Below are 20,323 nucleotides of genomic sequence, written 5' to 3'. Positions count from 1 at the left end.
TCATTGCTTTGAATGGCGTGCTTAGTACCAAGATGTAATTTAAGTTCCTTTTTTTGAAAAAAGGAACTTTGTCAAACCAATTGTTGTCAAAACATTTTTATATTTTATTTATGCCAGATGGGAAAAAAAGCTTTACAAAAAAACAAAGAAATTTGCAATTTGTTAAATATTAAACAAAAGCACACCATAAATAATTCAAAGACTTTAAAAAAAAATTAGTATTGGTTAATCTAATAGAACTCTTTTAAAACACACTATAAAAACAAAACAATTTTCCTACCTAAACTACACATGTTTGAATATATTTATTTATATATTTATTTAATTCCTGAATTTCACATTATTCCTTTTTGATACACGTACTCTTAAAAATAGATATTTTCTCGAGCACAATCATTAAGGTAGTCAAGGTTTAAGAAAAAAGATGCATGCAAATTTAACGATGCTTTCTATATCTACGCATAACTAATAATTTTTAACAAGCTATGCATTTAAATTACTTCATTAACAAACCGAGGAAACAAAGATGAAGACTAAAACTTCTTCTAGAGCTTTGTGTTTGGAACAAAGTAAAATTTTGAAGCAAAACTGAACTGGAAGAGTTTTAAAAAATTTACGCATTTACTATTTGAGTCTTGCTATTTCTAATTGCACGTACAGTATTAATTTTTATTGTGTTTAATTATATGCCAAATTTCAAAGATGATATACAATAATGATTATTTTTAAAATTTGGGTTTAAAATAAGCAGAGAAAAAGGACAAATAGTTAAATATTCAAATATGTAATCAGTATAGGAAACATTAAATAAATAGTACACTCTAAAAACTGTACCTCTGATTTCAGAGGCACAGGCTAAATGTACCGTGTATTTTCTCGCGTAAGAGGCACATAACTAATGTGCCTTTAAAAATGAGAGGCACCACAACAAATTGAAGGCACCAAAGCAAACGCCAGTCAATGCGCGGTACAAAAAGACATTCGTGCCTCTCAAATTCGCTTCATTTCTTTTTCTTCGGTACGATCATGTAACGGAGAACAAGCGCATGCGCACATCAGTGAAAAATTTTATGACGAAATACGTTTTCTGTCCCCTCTCATCCACGCTACCGATGGAAGAAGTTTTCCTACAAATATGTTCTATTGATGTTATAAAAATGCTTGAATTTGGTAAGTTTAATACTTATATCTTATTTTTATATTAATTCCTAAGTAACGACGGCATCTTTTTTATTAATACATTTCAATTTTTATTAGTGAATTATTAATGCTACAAATCTTATAAAAATGTTTAAGCGAGAGAGCTAACCCTAGTTATGTTTACATTTCTGTTGTAGTTGTATTATTTATGTTTTATCATTATAATATTAAGAGGAATGTTTTTAAAGTGCCCTATATTTGTTCTGTAGTGTTTGATTATAATTTTGTATGAGGTTTTCAATGTGGCGATTGCTATGAATAAGAAATCATTTTTATTTGAAATACCAATTTGCTTTTTTGTTTATCTTAGTTTACATTCGAGAGCTATCACAGAAATTCTCTCACAGAATGATTGAATAATTTAAAAAACAACGAAGAATGTTTTCGAATTTTTATTATAATTATGAAAAGTATACTTTCAATCATTAGCTATTTTAGAAAACAATTGACATTGATATCTAATTATAATTATTTCAAACTGTTACTAAACTTACAGTTGATATAAACCTGAAGAAAAAAATAAGATTATGCTTTATTTATATTTTAAATATGGTGTAAGCATGGGAGAAAAAGGCAATCTTCTAATGATTTATAAATTTTTAATTAGTTATTATTTTTTTTGAAAAAGTACTAATGTTTAAAAATGTTTTATTCTAACATCACAGCTTTCAGTGTATAATTTCAAATTTTAGTTTTGAATTTATGACTCAAAATAGATAACATGGGATATATAATTATTTACGACTGTGAAACTCCTTTTAAAAATTTTAACATTTCAAATTGAAATTTAATTTATTTGATTTTTAAAAAGGATTAATAGCTTGCTCCAGGGTGCTCTTGTGGCACAGCTGGTTAAATTATCTTTCACACTGCTTATTAGAGAACTAGGGTAATGAGTTAGATCCTGGCAATGTATAAAACAACTGGCGTGTATACTTTGCATATAAATTATGCCACAAGTGAAAGTTCTCTCATTGGTTATCATGCAGAAGATTCAAACGAGCTAGCTCAAGCGGAGTCCACTTTATCTGACCAGTATCAAAATTACATGGCATTTTAACCATGGCCGTTAAAAAGTAAAGCCCTAGAAATAGGATTTTTGGTCATGGTTGAGTGATGGGCGGTGATGAGTACCTTGCTCTTTGTTTAAAATAATATAATGCCAAGTACTTAACAGCTTGAACTTTTTAAAAAATATTAAAGTATTGTTAACTAGAGCAGTTTAATTTACATAATTTTGATATCAATAACTATATATAAAAAATAAAAAAATTATTTGCATAACATTCATTGGATCACAAATGGATTAGATATGCAGAATCGCTGTTGTGTCACTGGCATTTTCCAAGATAAATTCTTAATGCTTTATCGATATATACTGAATAATTTATTAAAAAAATATTTGGTACTTCATATTCAATGCTCAACACTTTATACTCCATGTTTTCTTGCTACGAAAAGCTACCTAGTAAAACTTTCTAATTCAGCATCAGTGATAATAATTTTTAAGAAACTTTTTTTTATTTTTTATTGTTATTGCTACCTTACCTGTGTTACTTAGAATAACATTATCAAAAAACTTTTTTTAATCTATAACTAATGCTTTTCCTGAACTGTAGTAAAAAAAATATGAAGCGAAGCAATTTTGATAACAATATTTAGAAAGAAAATATATTGATTGTAAGGATTGATATGTGTATAAACTTGATACAGTGAAATTTTTTTTTTTTTTTTTTTGCTCTCTGAAAGGCAATTTAATGTTTGTGTAATCTAAATTTATATTATTAGTATAACTAAATGATTAATAGTTTTTTTTTTGCTGTTACTTTGTCTTGACTGTGTTCCAGTAAATGCAAAAAAATGTTTTTAATTATTAAATATTTTTATAAATAATAATTATTTTTATAAATAATTACTTTTCGATTTACATTTGAATTTTCTTTGTTGACTCCAATTTTGTTTTGTGTTAAAAACAATCCTTGCACTTTCTTATGTATTTAAGCTTAGATAGATTTACACTTTTTTTTTCTTTAACATGTTGAATGCCACACTAATTTTACATGGCTTGTCCGTCTGGCCAAAATGATTTTTTCAGTATATATTACAATTATTTCTTCAAACCATTTTAGTAATAATAATATAAAAAAAAAATTAGAGCATTAAAAATTTATTCGAGTTATGTGTTTCGAATAATCTAGGCACCAGTCACCGGTGACCCCTATGGCATTCAACGTGTTAAATTAGTTCAATAATATTATATATAAAAATTATTTTAGCTAAACCTATTCTTAATGTAATAAAATCTTCATGAATGTATTTGTGTACATTGTGATAGAAACTTTTAACTACTTATTCAAATAAAATACTCTTACATTGATAAGTCCTGTTTTAAATGTTCTAGCCGAGCTGAATGCATGATAAAACACTTACATGGAGAGGAAAACCACTAAGCCTGCTACAGTTAGTCTGGCGTCCAGGGGACTCAAACCCATGATCCAACTACCTCTGAGGGTATTTTACATCAGCACTGTGGTCAATGCTAAACTATAAATAATGTGGATGCTGTGGGAAGGATTTGATCAGGCCTCCTCTGCAAATGCTTTGCCCATGTACCTCCCCCGGCAAAGTGTTTAACTTGAGCATTTTTTCTTCCGGATACAACCTTTAAATGTCCGTTGCTATTTCTCCGAATTATTGTGATTCTGTATTAATAACTAGTGAAAACTAAAAGAAAGAAAAATGTGTGTCATTTGATTTTTTTCAAAATTTGGAAAATGTTTTAATAAAAGTTCTCTGCGAAACATGTGGACTTTTTTTTATAAGAGTCTGCATTAAACGAATCTTACCATCTCCAAGTAAAATTGACTTACAGTTGTTCCACTCTGTAAAGCAAATTTATCTATATGTTATCACCTTTTACTATGATATTTTATTTTCTCATTATAGTGCTAATTTTTTTTAATTTTGTTTTATTTTAAACTATAATTTTTGTAAATTTGGTTTAGGCTATTCTCACTGGTTAAATTACTCATTGTATTAAGTATGTTTACCATTATAATTTTGCTTCCGGTGTTGTGTTTTCTTTTTTTACCAGCACTTTTTCTTTATTGACCTTTAATTATGATATTACTATATATATATACATAGCCTATACTAAGTATTTCAAATTATTTGCCAGATTTTAAAATTCTTAGCCAAAGGAAAATGTTAGAAATTTTTTATGATAGATTTTTTCTGTAGGAAACTTTTAAACATAATACAAATTTATTATAAATTAATTATTTTATAAAAATGCAAATAGAAATTTAGAGTCATTTTGCTGTTGGGGAGGAGTAAACGTGCAATGAATGGGGGAGAGATTGAAAAATGCAGATGTTTTATCGTGTTTGAGGGGAGGAAATAAACATAGATTGAGGTTTATTTTTGGCAACGTATTAGATTAGTGTAGTAATATAAAGATAAACCTGAAACGACGCTATGTTCTGCGTTATTAAATTAGTGCATATATTATTGTCATGAAAAAATATTTTTTCTGCTAAAATAATCTGCATCTTGTTTTTCGTTTGAAAACAGCTTTCGCCAATACTTTCCCTCAAAAGGGAACAAGGTCTTTTTTCTTCAATTGTAAACTAGCCATTGTACATTTTCTCTATGGGCTAGTTTTATTTAGTACATTAGATTGTTGTAATCAAGTTTAAGTTAAAATAATTTTTATTTTAATAATATTTATAAAACAAATGCATGTTTAATGATTGGGGATAAAAATGCGGAATTTCACGATTTTTAAAATACTATAAAAAATAAAAATTCTGAAACAAGCTTTCAAAAAAAATTGCAAAATTCTTTTCATATATTCAGAGCTCAAATAAAATTGTCAATTAAGTAATATTAAGTACAGTTAGTTCTAAAAAAATTGAAAGCTAATGTTCCCAAAATGGGAATGATGGCGCCTAATGGGTTAATATGCTTCGCCAAAATCAGGCTTTTAAAAAAAAATTCATTTCAATAGAAAGAAATCTTTGATTTTACACTTGTAAAGTCATTTGATTAAACATATTTGATGTTATAAAACATACAAATTGTTCAAAATCTACATCTATAATTTTAAAATATTGTGAAAGTTCTATATTTTTCCATATTTGTGTGCAACTGTTACTAAATTATGTAATATTGTTCTTTATGTGTGAAAATAAAAGATATTAGATTTCATGATATTTAGTGTTTAATTTTGATTCTTATAAAGCTATTTTATTGAATCTCTAAATATTTAAAAAATATCTAAATTTATAAGAAATTTCCATTTTGAGGATACTTTTTGGAAAAAAAATCCATGAATTATATTGACTTGGTTTAACAGAAATAAATATTTTTTATACCTATATCTGATTAGAAAAACATCATTGTAATTGTTGAAGTATCATTAAACGCTACATAATTAAAGAAATTGTATAAATTTACATATTTTATAATTGCCTATGAAAAAGCATTAGATGGAATCCCTTGAGATGATCACCTCAAGTGGCCAATATTCAAAGAATTGGGAAATATTTTTCATTAAGAATTATTATAATTAATATCTTGGTAATAGTGTAAACCCCTTTTTATATGAAGTGCAAGCAAATTACGAATGGGTAAAAAAAAAAGTGTGTTCAAATCTGGTAAATAACAGGTTTTGGTTCCACTAAATGCTTATTTCAATGAGTGGTTCATAAAAGCAAAATCTAAGGTACAATGTACCTTTCAAGCTAAGAGGTACATCTGATTTTGCCTCTGAAATCAGAGGTACATTGTGCCTTTCATTTTTAAAGGTACGTTGTGCCCTTAAAATTCAGAGGCACAAACGATCCAAATGTGCCTCTGAAATCAACGGTACAGTTTTTAGAGTGTAGGAATGTAAAATTTAGTGGGGATGAGTAGGATTTAGTAGGGAATTAAATAGTAGGAATGTAAAATTCTTTTTGTGACTCATATGGGTTTTAAATAAGCACATAAATATATGAGATATTAGATCATTAGTAGGAATGTTCTATGATGCATTGTTCTTTAAATCTTAAGGTGTTATCACGGAGTCTTTGAAATATAAGTTGATTGTAACTATCAACAACTTTTATGGCAATCATTTAAGAAAATATATTAAACTTTATAATAATGGGAGAAAATAAAAAACAAAGCATCCACATATCAATTTGCAATTTAATTTACTTACTTTTTGCGCATTAAATCTTAATGTTTAACTTAACTTGTGTATTTAAAATTTTCTATTAATTTTTATTTTTTCACCGTAAAAAATTCTGGCAAAACTACCATACTGCATGGTAAATACATCTCTAGCAATAGAAAACTTCGTTTTTTCTTAATAAAGCCAAAAAATTCTTTTTTAAACCATTAATTAGGTAATTTTTCCATTCATATGCAATTAGGTAATTTTTCCATTCATTGCTACACATTTAGTTATACAAAACTGAAAAGTAAATTTAACCCAAAAAATGGCTTTTATACCATTCTCTAAGATATGATAAAATTAATAGATATCATATTTCCCAAATTTTATCCATATTATAAAATCATATTTTATTGTTAATTTTACAAAAATTATTACCTAAGCTCTTCGGGGAAAATTACCGAGCAGCTTTTAAAAGTTCCCATAGAGCCAAAAACACGGCACGAAATTTTACCATATTATAGTACTTTTGGCTATACTTTTTCGACCAGTGTAGCTGAAAAGAGTTTTTCCATTGTTAGCACAAATGCAATTTTATTGTTATAAAAATTAAAAGTTAATTATTTACGAAATTGTTAAAAAGTAGTTTTTATAAAGACACTTGAAATATTTGATGTTGGTGACGTAAGAGTATTCTTGATCACATGATTGCAATTGAAGCTGTCAATGTTAAAAAAGGGTATATTACAACTCTGCATATTACGAGAAAAACCAGAAAAAAACTGTCAATTGAAGATTGTTTTAATTGCTTCCAAGCAGTTGAATTCTTAAATTTAAACATTCTAGAAATTTACTCGGTATCTGATAATATCTGATTGATATTCCAAACCCAACAAAAAATTAATTTTTCTTAGAATGTTGCATACCCTCTTTTAACATCAGCCGCTTCAATTAGTACTATAATTCAGAAAGAAAAAATTAAATAACGAAAGATTCTAGTTTCTTAGTTGCCAAATAGATTTTATCAAGTTTAACTAAAACAGAAACTAATTTTATTTCTAATATGATGGGGTAATTAAATAAAAATATCAATAAGTCACATATCAATTCCCAGTATCAATTTCAAAAACCTTTTCAGGCCCTAGTATAATCCCTATAACCATAAAGGTGTGAGAGTCGCGGTGGCTCAGAGGTAAGGGAGTTCACCTCCCAATGAGGTGACCCACTTTCAAATCCCAGAGGTGGTAGGTTGATAATTAACTCTGCTTGCACCAACCACAGTGCTGACGTGAAATATCCCCAGTGGTAGACAGATCATTATTTTCTATAACAATTTTGTTTAACTATATTTGTGTTTCACACTTTTAGAGTACTAAAATCAAGGTGAAAATACAAATATTAAAAATTTCAATTTGAAATTTTTCACAGGGATAAAATTATCGAAATTTGAAATCATCGAAGTTCGAAATCATCAAAATTTGAAATTTTTTACAGATTTAATTTTTTTTTTATCAGATTATGTAAGACGGCATGTCTTATTCAATTTAACTAATATTTACATTCTAACATGAATTCTTAAATAGTTATGCCATTATTTCTGCGTAGTAAGCTTCCTATCGTTAAAATCTAATAAAATTAGTTTGATTAAATCAGAAAACTACAATAAAATCCTAACATATTAAGATTTTTTCCGAAACATGTACTAGAATTTCTTCCCCTAACATTAGAGCCTTATTCAAGAATGGAATTTAAAGCCTTACTTCTCAGATTTGTAACTGCATTGAAAAACACAACCTTTTAAAAAATATTTTAATGCACACGAAGGAATTCTAAAAAATGAATCAAAAACATGGAAATATGTAGATTTTATGTTAAAAAGTTGTTAAGAAAATTTTGCGTTATTTATTCGGTGTAAATAATTGGAGCGAAAATTTATTGCTCGAAAATCAGTAGAATCGGTGATGCAGAGGAAATTTTGTTCGAATCGTTAAGCAGAAACAATATGATAATGGCTCTCTTTCAAAAAGCAATCTAAGATAATGGTTGGCTGCTGTGTAGAAATCAATGTATTATGGTTATGGCTTTTCCTAAAACTGGAAAAATAATTGATTTCTAAATTATAGAAAGCATATATTCGGTATTTAGGTTGAATTATTTTAACATTTATATTAATCATGTCACTTTATTGCCGAAAGAGATTTTCTTAATTCATTTGACCTTGAGACTATTATGATTTTTAAAAAAATATATAATAAAATATAAAAATATATGATATAAAAGGAATACAGCTCTACAGCTATCGAAACGGGTATGTCATCCTAATAAAATTTTTTAACGCATTACACTGTAAAAAAAAATCCTGAAAAATTGCTGTAAAAAATTACGGCAAAATTTAACTCCGTAATAAATTAAAAAGTAACTCTGGGTGCCAGCATCTCTTTCAATTAAATCTATTTTTTACAGTAAAATTCTGATGTACAGTGAATTTACACTAATATTAACTGAATCATGGTAATTCCGGTATGAAACTTTGCGATCAAAAGTACTGGCAACTTAAGTGCCGGTGCATTTTACTAAAATGTTTCAAAATATTTTTTTTTACTCTGCAGTGCTAAGTGGTGATAAAAATTCGAGTCCAATTTAAAAAAACAGAGCTTTGATCTCCGGTGACGGCTTATCGCCTTCTCAACCTCCAACCCACGGTAGCATCGAAGCTAAGGCGGTAGGTGCGCAATGCTGACCTCATTTCCCCCATCATACTGCTGCTGAAAATTGTAAAGACTTAACTTCCATTAACAGCTTTGCTTACATTGTGCTGTTAGGAGATTTTTTTTAAGTTTTAAGAATAACAAAAACAATTGTTGCGCATCAGATAAATATTTAATTTCCCATTCTTCAATGAAAGGATTTCAATAAATATATAAAAATATTAAAAAGATATCTTACTGAAGTAGCTTTAAATACTAGTTTAAGAATTAATCTTTTAATTTAAAGGAAAAAACATAATTCAAAACAATAAGTGTCTTTTTTTTAATTAAGCATCATATATAACTTGAAACATTTTATTTTTATAACACGTTTGTAATGCCCTATTATAATTAATCTATAATGAAAAGGAAACTTTATAAAATCTAAAACAAAAATTATAATATAAATATATTTTCTCGGATATGATTGAAATATTAGACAATACTTAAAGATACATCAATTTTATTAAAAAAATACTTATCTTTTTCTTAAAATTCTTATTTTATGTTTATTATTATTTAACATATGAAATGTAATATGGATACCGGAAGCTTATACAATTAACTATTTTCAAGTATCCATTAAAAATAAATAAAGAAAATATGCTTACATTGCAAACATATGTATATTTTTGAATAAACCTTAATTAAAATTTAATGTTCTTTACACCTAAACTAAAATCTTAACTTATTTCAAAATATACAAAACAATGAATAAAACTATTCAAATTAAGATTCTTGTTTATTTAAAACAAAACTTTTGGCATCACAAAAAATTAAAAAATGCAAATTCACATATTTCGTTCATAAAGAAAAATAAGCATAGTTATTAAAAGAAAATCAGATAAGAATACTATGAAAACTGCTTTGTTAAAGTCATCAAAAGATAGTGAATGGAATTTTGTAATTAGCCGAGTGTCTGTGATTTTGTCCCACAGGCATATTTCAAAGACTGCTGTGACGTCCCGGCTAAACTATCTAATGATATTTTAATGAGATTCCTCTGTCGCGTCAGTTAAAGTCTTCTTGGAATATCATAAAAAAATTACAATAGTTACTTAATTAAAGTTTGTATAAAAGTATATTTGGTGCTTAATACTATGATGCACCATAAACTTGAATGGTTACATTGGTTTTTATGCATATTTATTATATAAAACAGTTTAATAATGTAATGTAATTAAAGAAAAGACACGGAGAATTTCATTAAATGATCCATTATTATTATTTTCAATATTTTTCATCATCATTGTATGAAGTAGCTTGACAATGCATAGTGTAAAAAACTGCAAATCAGTCAGTTCTTTTTACGTTTAAAAAACCACGTAGTGAAATATATTCAGCAAACTAAAAGGGACAAGCTCAAAAACACACTGAAATCAAAATATTCGACACTCATTATGTCATGAGCTAAGGTACCATGACACAATTACTAACTTCTAAAACATTTACCAATTTTTAACATTTATCATAAAACAAAGCACCAAATCACTTAATTAAAAATATCTTGTTTTTTGGGGTTTTCGTGCAGAAATGCCAGAAACTGTACCATATTCTATTAGTTTTGACCATGCATTTTTCTCAAAGTTAAATCCTTTAATATGACTAGAATCAAAATCATTCAAATACTTTTGCGTGAAAATAAACGTTACAATGAGTTAAATGCAAATTTATAGTGAAACAATGACGAAAGAGCAGATCAAAAATATTTTAATGTATAAACGCATAACATTATGGTCAGCATAAACAACACTAATTTGTAGAGAGCGATAATTGTAAAACTGAAATCCCCCATTTCTCATGCATAAAAATGAAAACAGAAATTTACGTAAGGGAAAACGAAAATAAATATCATTTAAAAACAAAACTGCTGTGAAAGTACAAATCAAAAATGTATTAAATAGTAAATATCAAATGTTATCTTTCACTAAAGAAACAAATCCGAAGCAACTTTTTATTACGATGTATTGTTCCAACACTAAAAACATATGATCCTACATCGATCAATAATTTTTGATACGGAACAAATTACACCTTCTGTAGAAGAAACTATAAATATCTCTCTCCAGGAAATGAGGATATGTTTTTCCAAATCTTTTTATCTACTTACGTCTGGTTACGTTTTCCTTTTTTACCCTAGTAGGGAAAAAAATCAAACACCTGGATCCATTTTTCGCCTCAATCTTTGGAAAAGAAGTTTTCCTATAGGAATGAATAATAAGCATCTCAACTACGCTATGCGCAAATCTACCTTATCTACCTACCTAGTTAAAAACAGACCTTGTTTTGTAATAGTTAGTCAAAATTTAGGTCTTTATTTTTACTATCAAAATATAAACATATTGTTACATGATTTATTAATATGATAGTAATGGTTACAATGTCCTTCAATCAGTAAAGTTTCACTCCAGTCGTTAAGTGACTGTACATATATATATATATATATTGATTACAACATTAAATGTGATTTACTTTACACCATTTGTGTTTTCACATAAATGGATATCATAAGATTGATTAATAAAATTATACTTACTAGCCAACTGTAGTGGATGAGTGCATTTTTCTTTAATAGTTTTGATGTATTGTGGAATATCATTGGAATGCAACCTGATGAGTTCAACTTTTGATAACAAGTCAGAATCATCTGCATTTTTAGCATAATTGGTCAACTCTTCATAAGTTTTAAATTTTGAAATGAACTTGTCTTTAATTACATAACCTGTAGAAAAAAAACATATGTTATTATACTAAACTAAAATAAAACTCACTTTCTTCAGGAAGAGGAAATTTCTAAAATTTTTTTTCTATTTACAGTTTCTATAAAAAAAATATCAAAACTAGCCTATTTATTATGGAAAATGTCTCATAATCAATTTTAAATATACACACAAAAAAAATTAGCACATTGCAAACTTCTTTATTAGAAATGCATGCATTTTTAGTGGCCACATTGAATAATTTCACAAAAAAAAAANATATATATATATATATATATATATATATATATATATATATATATATATATATATATATATATATATATATATATATATATATATATATATATATATATATATATATATATATATATATATATATATATATATATATATATATATATATATATATATATATATATATATATATATATATATATATATATATATATATATATATATATATATATATATATATATATATATATATATATATATATATATATATATATATATATATATATATATATATATATATATATATATATATATATATATATATATATATATATATATATATATATATATATATATATATATATATATATATATATATATATATATATATATATATATATATATATATATATATATATATATATATATATATATATATATATATATATATATATATATATATATATATATATATATATATATATATATATATATATATATATATATATATATATATATATATATATATATATATATATATATATATATATATATATATATATATATATATATATATATATATATATATATATATATATATATATATATATATATATATATATATATATATATATATATATATATATATATATATATATATATATATATATATATATATATATATATATATATATATATATATATATATATATATATATATATATATATATATATATATATATATATATATATATATATATATATATATATATATATATATATATATATATATATATATATATATATATATATATATATATATATATATATATATATATATATATATATATATATATATATATATATATATATATATATATATATATATATATATATATATATATATATATATATATATATATATATATATATATATATATATATATATATATATATATATATATATATATATATATATATATATATATATATATATATATATATATATATATATATATATATATATATATATATATATATATATATATATATATATATATATATATATATATATATATATATATATATATATATATATATATATATATATATATATATATATATATATATATATATATATATATATATATATATATATATATATATATATATATATATATATATATATATATATATATATATATATATATATATATATATATATATATATATATATATATATATATATATATATATATATATATATATATATATATATATATATATATATATATATATATATATATATATATATATATATATATATACATATATATATATATATATATATATATATATATATATATATGCCTTAAAAATTAATGTTTTCTCAAAGTTACGAAATACAATGAATCTTACACATCACTTCTAATCTTAAGCTTGTAGTAAACGAATTTTCAGAGCTTGCATTTTAATTTTTTCCCCCAAAAAAAGTTTTTGCTTATACTACACAAATCAAATTCACAGATTTCTGCTGCTTACAGTTTTTTTCTATCAATGGTATAAAAAAAATTCTACTTCATATTGCTATATCATACCTCTCCATATCTAAATATCCTACTTCATATGTTTGAAGTTTAAATAATTAAAAAACTAAATAACAAATAAATTTTCAGTGGGTCATCATATTTGTTTTCTCTTCATTTTTGGGGGGATAGTATTATAATACTTTTTTTTAACGGAAGAAACATTCTCTAATCCTAGTAAAAATTACTTAAAAAGTACAGGAGGCACAAAAAGTATCAAAATAATGAAGTATGAAAAACTAGAAAATGTATGGGAACAAGGAATAAAAGATAAAGCTTCTCCTAACGATCTCGTAATAGCAGCAATAAACTGAGATCCAAGTAGTAATTACTTTAATGGAACATTAACATTTTTAATCAATACTTGATTTATGTTGTAATCGAGTGCAATGAGAGGTTATTAGATATTTATTTACTCCTCTGAGGAGAAACGTATTTGTATTACCATTACGCAGGAAGTATAAATTGTTTCCATTCACTTTTCAGAGTTAATATATCTATTTAAAAGATTACTATAAGGAAAGCGGAATTGGCTGGAATAATTCAATTAGATGTAGTTAGATGTTTTTATTATATAAATGTATAAATGTTTCACACAACGTTTTCAAAGCTATAGTAAAACTATTAAATTATTTCAAATATCAAACTTAATGCTCAAAATAGTCATTGTTTTTAGTTTCTACGATTAATTGCTCCCCGTTAAGTAAAAGTACTAAGCGAAACTGTTCGTGTAAAATTCTCTTTGTATATTTATTGTTTCAGTTTATTCCTGTAATAAACCTAATTACTTTCACCAAAATATTAAATGTAGCTAAAATTTTGGGTATGCTTATTAGTACATCTTTAATTCACAGATATTGATTTTTATTTCATATAAAACTGACAGGAATGATAAATATAAACTAAGCAACAGAATCAATAAGAATAATTTGGCTTGATTCAACGTAAGAAGAACTTTGTTACTATTTAAATAGAAAGTTCTAAAGAGAACTAAAGCTACCAATTTAAATAGGGATGTATAATAATATATATCGGTATGCAAGCTTATCTGTTTATGCATAGGACAAGAGTTCTATTTCCAGAGGAGGATTAATAGGATTCCTGATCATTGGCAAACAACCTGTTTAAGAGATAAATAAAAACATATTAGTTAAATTAGCAAAACACAAGGTTTAAAAGAAAGTAGTCGAATAGATTTTGAGAAATAGAATTCTAAAATATTAAGAAAATCCCGCTTTATGTGTTTATCATACAGACTTGTTTATTAACTGTTTGTAGCCTTTCTATCAATCTTTCTATTCTATCTTATTGTCATTTTGACTATTTCACCGCTGAATTAAAATCAGAAAGGTGGCCTAGCAACAATTTAACCTTGGCCACAGTTGGCCTCATAATTGGCTCAATATGAGCATGCACCGAAGAACCAATATTAGCACCTCTAGATATTTAATATCCATCCTATATTGGGACAATAACAGCCGATATAATGCCTATATTGGCTGAATAATGTAAAATATCAGGTAAATCTCACAATTCAATATAGGGCCGATTTTGTCTGCAAAGTGGTTGTAAAATATCGGCTGAATCAGAAAATTCTATGTAGGGACAATTTCGAAAAATAGCAGCCGTTTGAACAGTTATTGAGATAAGATTCATGTGTATTGATTGAATGATGAAGCCCAAGTTATTGAGGACAAGTAAATGAATGAGGGCCGAAGTTATTTTGATGCTAAGGTGGGGGGATGGGCAAAGCGCAGGAAGGGTAGTTGAAAGAAGCATCGTAGCTTTAATAGTGAAATTTGTGGGTAGAATTTTTTCCAGCAAACTTCATCTGTTGAATCTTATTATTATCCAATCGTCACACTAAGCAACTGCTTGAGTAATCATTTCTTTTTTCTTGATTGCGATGACAAGCAAGACGCTTCTTAAGTAAAAAAAGATAAATGTTTTAGAAACTCAAAATTTGATTTATGCAACGGTGAGCAATGTCAAATAAATTGCACTACTAATAGGTTGAATAAAGCTTCTCGGGGTTTAATTGCTTCTTGATATCCAACGGGAACGTTGGCTCTTCGGAAAAAAACGCCGCATGTCTGAAGATGTTACAATGACGCGTTTATTGACTACAGCACACATCCCCTTAACTTGTAGAGTTCACTAGATCGAAGGGAATACCGAACCTGCAACCTGTTATCGAGCACATCCTGATTTTCTTTCTGCTTTCGGAAATTGTAACCGACTGCAAGATACAGATGTAATTTTTGTTATTGCGCTCTTTTCTCAGCCTATATAAACTCTGTAAAACCACAAAGTATTTACTACTACTACTACTACAACTAAGTGTGTTATACACTTTTGTATTTTAATTCATTTTAAGTTAGTCACTCAGTTTTGTGACTGAATCATTTTCCGAAAAATAAATATTTTATTCTTATCATCTGATGTATTCATATTGTCTTTGGTTCCCGCAAATGTGAGAACCTTATACTAGTTTCTACAAACTCTTCGATTCCTTAAATACCTAGTTTAATACCTGCTCCCGATAGAAAGGAAGATGACCAAAAAATATTGGAGGATATACCTACAACTGATCAATAGTTTAGAAGTACAAAAACTTGAACATTTACGGGTATGAACCATAAATCAAATTTGCACTTAATAGTAAGCATTGAGAAGGATAATGGTACAATTGTATCTAAAATCAAAGAAAAAATGTAAAGATTACACATTTTTTCTAGTAGTTCGTCTCTAAGTGTCACTTTTACAAAATTATAGTTTCATTTTTTTATTAAAAATAAAAAAAATTATAAAAATAACAGTATGTACGTATGTAACTATAAAAAAATATATTAGTGCTTAAAAAAAAATTTAAATGAAATTGAAGAAATGAATTAGGAAAATGGCTATTAATTCTGATTATTCTGAAATTCTGATTATAGCACCTTACTAGATTTTTTATAAGGAATTTCCCTCTTTCTCGTTACTAAGCAGTGCATTGCAGAAAGAAAAAATTTTTGTTAAAAATTTGCGAAAATGTAGTGCATTTGTTGAATTGCTTAAAGAACTAAAATTATCTACGAATTTCAATAAAAATTAAAGAAGATATTATGTGCATTGTTCTTCCATGTATGTCCTTGTTCTAGCTGCTGTTTTTGTCGTAGGCCATTAAGACAAGGGATGAAATTGTTCTTGTTTTCCAGTGCCACCATCTATGGCCTAAATTTTGACCACGGTCCCACACATACGTCACAGCCGTTTATAGGTTAGACCCATTCATATATCCATTCCTTCATGCACAGATCATAATATGTATGAAGGAATGGATATATGTATGAATTGTCATTGTTCCCATGACAATTCATACTCTACCCCAGAAGTATGAATTGTCATGGGAACATGGAGGACTTTGTGACTCGACACATTTAACTTGCACTCGTCACCAATTACTACACGGGGAGTATTTGGCTGACTGGATTCGAACTTCAGCTCAGCACCCAACCGAACAGGCCATCCTGGTCCCAATCGTTCTAGTATATCATTTCTATTGCAACAAAATCTCTAAACATGCTTCCAGAAAGAAAATTCCACATTCTTCTTCTATCTCCCAGTCATGTCTGCATGAATTATTTTATAAATGTTGTGTGTGTTCTTCTCCCAGGTTTTAATAAAATTAACTAATAATTCTTTACTTAAAGGTTGATGTTTTCAATTGTATTCCGTGCTTATTGTTTTTGAACATTTTTTGAATGAAGATTCAAATGATCAAGGATAATAAAATATATACCCTTTACATTAAGCACACCATAACCAGTCAAAAGACTGATTATGGTATATTGAATTGTATTGTATTATATTGTATTGTATTGTGAAGTGTTGGTATGTTTCGTGCCAATTTATTTTCCTGTATTGTGGGAGATAAACTTCCAAGCAATTCTGTAACACATGGGAATATTGTTACAGCAATTTTGTTTCAAATTAAGAACCTGAGCAGTCTAAATATGTAAGAGAGATTCTCAACATTACTGAGAAAATAGTTTAATTAATTATTATTTGATACAATATTGAGCTAATTGGCATATATTTTAGGCATTAATAATTTTTGGAGGTACAAACGCAAAATAAAAAACGGACCAACCTTTATAACATTTTATTTAATGATCAGATCTTCACGTTCTGGGACTCATTTTTAATGGTTCGTAGGGTTGACTTCAAATATACAAATTAGTTAGTGCAGACGATATTCTAGGGTACGAAATCAGATTCAAAAATGCACTTTTTGTGAAAAAAAAATAGTTTTTGTTTTTAATTTAAAAAAAATAGTTTTTTTCCAATCATTTGGATTTTTGACCCCGAAATATAATTCTATGCAAAAAAAAGTTATAATTTTTTACAATTTATAATTTTTTATAATTTATAATTTTTTAGAATTTTATTTATTAATAACTGAAAAAATTTTGAATTGTATATACAATTTTTTACATCATTTTAAATTACGCCACAGTTTTTACAGAATATATATACAAAATAAAATATCTAAAAAGAAAAACTAAGAACTAACTATTCTGCATATTTGGAGTACAGTACAATTTGTAGACTTCTATATTTTTAAGGGCATTTATATTTTTCATTGTTGTATAATATGTTTGCTTCGAAAATATTGCAAAAACTCATCTTAAATTCATTTCTTAATTAAATGTAACGAGTTAAATTAAATAACAATATTTAACAATTTTAAATTAAATAACAATTTTAACTCAATTACTTATTATTTCAAAATAAATTATTCTTAAGTGTGATTGAGAAAATTCATCTTTGTTAAAATAAATTGCATCTTTCCATATTCCTACTCCCAAAATAATGCTTAATATTTATAATTAGATTATAATTTTAAAAGTTTCCTTCTTCCCCCAAAAACTAAATTATTTAGACTAAATTAGATAAAATACTTGCATGCGAAATTTGTAAATTATTTATATCAAGAATGCTCTTAATCTAATAGCAAAGAACTAAACGTTTTAAGCATAACATATATCTATTATTCGGAATAATCTCATTATAAGCATTATCCTGCTGCAATCTAATGTATTAATCGCTTAAATCTAATGCTTTGGATTTTGCATGTTTTCAAATTAGTCTCAACTAGATAATTAGATTATATTTTTCACTATTAAAAATCACATTACAGCATTTTCCTTGATTAGTTTTTAAATTTTTAATACTACTAATTTTAAAGTATAATACTTTTACAAATTAAAATTATTTAATCAATTTATTTATTTATATGTTTGTTTATTTTAAAATTTTATGTCTTATCAAGTTTAAAATAGTGCATATTCATTACATGTACTTGCATGCATTCTATGCATTACAAAATAATGCATTTTCTTATAATTAATATATATAATACTAATATAATATAAATGACCTAGTGGACAAATAATTTAAATAATTAAAAATCAACAAACGTGGGTAGGTGAAATAGAAATTAATACGTACGTGGGGTTAATGCAGATAGCTGAAATAGTTAAATGATTCGTTACTAAAAATTTTTCTGTTAGATTGCATAACTGAACTACGCAGCTGTGAGAAAGAATTTATAGTCAAATAGAAACAGAATATGAAGCAAAAACGTGTGTCCGGCTCTCTGAGAACAACAAAAAGCTCGTTAATTTTTACCGAACCTATTTTAGTGAAATTCTGCTAAAATATTATTATGTAACATTGTGATAAAATTTGGTAAATAAAGTAGAAATTGTTAATTATATCTTGATACCAAAAAACATCGCATAAAACTATTTTTTAGATTAAATTTACTTTTCAGTTTTGTATTTTTTACTAAACCTGTTCTAAAAGGAATCATTGAATCATCGGTTTCATTGAAAAAATAGAACATTTCTAAGTAAAGAACGAACATGAAATATGATTTTTGCCAAAGTTTACTTTTCGGTTTAATATTTGTCGCTCAATGCATGGTTATAAGAACTATAATTTTAAGCACCAGAATTTACGGTAAACTGTTACCATATGAGAGGAAAATGTTTCGGTTAAATGGTTTAAATGCGGTATATTTCAGTTTTATTAACCAAAACTATCGTTTTTTTTATTTGAAATAACGTTTCAGGTAATACAAGAATGCGCTATATACTACCAAAAATGTCATTACCATGCTATTCGGTAGTTTTACCATAATTATTTCGCCATGTAATATGCAGGCACGTAACTACAAACTTAAATGACAGAACAAATTAAACAAATAGCAAATTAAGTAACAAATTAATGATAACAAATTGAAAAACAAGGTCTTTACTGTAGAATCTAGTTTGTTTTTTAATTTTCTTATTGGGTCATATTTATTTGTCATTTTTTAGAAGTAGAAATACATTTGTTTAAAGCATATAAATAAAATTACTTTTGATTTTACTTTGGAATCAAAATTAAGCTTATAAGTATGTAAACTATTTACAAGCTTACATATAGTTTATCCCAAAACCATACGTTCCAATAATGAAGAAAAAAAATTTCCGAGTTCACTGAGGACATTTTAATAATTAGCTTTCTAAGACAATGTGGATTAATTGCTAACATATCACTTTTTTTAAGTAAAAATTAATGCTATTTATGTTTAACTTGATTTTTTTTATCACTGAATATAGATTAAATGTTTAGTTTTAT

At 25.8% G+C, this 20,323-nt stretch overlaps 1 long non-coding RNA gene across 1 annotated transcript; it reads left to right on the top strand.

Moving 5' to 3' along the window:
* Positions 1-1,028: 1,028 nt before the first annotated feature.
* Positions 1,029-5,412, top strand: LOC122270695 (uncharacterized). Its single transcript, XR_006225938.2, has 2 exons — positions 1,029-1,170; positions 3,602-5,412. It is a non-coding gene; the product is annotated as an uncharacterized lncRNA (long non-coding RNA).
* The last annotated feature ends 14,911 nt before the right edge of the window (positions 5,413-20,323 follow it).

This window comes from Parasteatoda tepidariorum, chromosome 8 (genome assembly GCF_043381705.1).
Source record: "Parasteatoda tepidariorum isolate YZ-2023 chromosome 8, CAS_Ptep_4.0, whole genome shotgun sequence".
Classification (NCBI taxonomy): domain Eukaryota; kingdom Metazoa; phylum Arthropoda; class Arachnida; order Araneae; family Theridiidae; genus Parasteatoda; species Parasteatoda tepidariorum.
The sequence above is the reverse complement of the archived record's forward strand: the minus strand, read 5'-3'. Positions and strand labels throughout refer to the sequence as shown.